This window comes from Arvicanthis niloticus, chromosome 4, assembly GCF_011762505.2.
Source record: "Arvicanthis niloticus isolate mArvNil1 chromosome 4, mArvNil1.pat.X, whole genome shotgun sequence".
Classification (NCBI taxonomy): domain Eukaryota; kingdom Metazoa; phylum Chordata; class Mammalia; order Rodentia; family Muridae; genus Arvicanthis; species Arvicanthis niloticus.
The window spans coordinates 102034061-102035521 of NC_047661.1; the positions used below are offsets into that span (position 1 = coordinate 102034061).

General features: G+C 44.9%; 1 non-coding gene across 1 annotated transcript; it reads left to right on the top strand.

Annotated features, from left to right (window-relative positions):
* The first annotated feature begins 340 nt into the window (after positions 1-340).
* On the top strand, positions 341-472 carry LOC117708002 (small nucleolar RNA SNORA17). The gene has a single exon (XR_004606738.1). It is a non-coding gene; the product is annotated as a small nucleolar RNA SNORA17 (small nucleolar RNA).
* Positions 473-1461: the final 989 nt, after the last annotated feature.

Sequence of the window (1461 nt, forward strand, 5' to 3'; positions counted from 1 at the left end):
TGTGGTCCTAGATGTATTCGTGTGAAAACTTGTACTTCACAAAAGATGAAGAAAAGATTACCATTGCAGCAAAATAAAGGTTCAAGCTTTTCATTTATTTGAAAGCCCAAATCCAAATGCATATTTATATTCATCCCATCTTGACAAATATTTTTATTTTCTAATAGAAACCTTAAGAGTTAACCTGTGTCTTAAAAAAAAAAAAAGGTAGCAGTTGGTTTTGTTCCTTTTAATGGAAATTCCATTGAAACAATATTTGACATTTTGAAATTCATGTATACAATTGTGAATCTATATATTAGTATGCACATGTGGAATTCTCCACTTAAAAATACTGTGACCTGCCCATAGAGGCATTGGAGGTGTGGCTGCTGTGTCACACATGAGTCAGTAGGTGTCAGAGTGGAGAGAGCCTATGTCTACCCTCAGTGTTCTGACCTGTGAACATCTGAATGATGAGTAGCCTAACATCTAAAAAAAAAAAAAAAAAAAAAAGCAAGCCCGAGATGATCACCAGTCTGCTCCAGGGGGCTCAAACAGGGAGCTACCCTGAGACAACCACCAGTCTAGTGGTGCTCAGGCCTGGAGGCTCCTAGAGTATGGAGAGAGCTGGAGACTAAAGAATCTTCCTGGCATCATGGGCCATGGGTGGGAGTGAGCCCAAGACAGAGGTGGGATCAGGCAAGCAGGAGCAAGGAGTAAGCACAAGATGGCCATCCGTCTGGTCTGGTGCCTCAAAGGCCTGGGGAGGCAGACCATGCCCAAGGAGACCCCTGCCCAGAGCTCGGGGACTATAATGGCTCAGGATTATGGAGGAAGGATGGAAGAAGCTTCAAAACCAGATACTTGAAATATGAGCATGGGTGAAGTTGGTTCCCTCTCCTCAGCCAACCTGGTGTCATAAAGCCAGCTACCCTACCATCAGCCTTAGTAAGAATTTATTGCCTTGACAGTAATTCTGGCTTCCTGTTTGACCTTATAAGCTTCCCCTCTCAACTTCCAACACCTTACAGTCCCTGAATGTGCAGATGAAGCATCTTCCAACACCTCTGGCCTGGCCAATGGTACACAGCCACACAAACCTTGCCACAAAGAGCCTGGCCACCCCCAGGGGCATAAATATTCCCCTTTCAGCCAAATAAACCAAAGTAGCTCTCAGATGCTGTTCCTGGGTATGCTCTTTTCCTGTACACTCATCAATGACAGAAATCCTGAATGGTTCTCACCTGCACCTGGTTAAACATCCTTCCCTCCCTCTCTTCAGCCCATCTCAGTGCACAGCAAGCCTGGATATCCTGAAGGGGAAGTGGACATGGGGTGCATAGAGCAAAAGAGTACAAGCAGTGAATGACGTTCCTGAGACTATTCCTGATATGACCCCAGAAACTCAGAGACGCTGGGAACCACTAAGAGGAACAAGTAAATGATGGAGAAATGGAAGAGAAAGGGAAACAGAAGGAT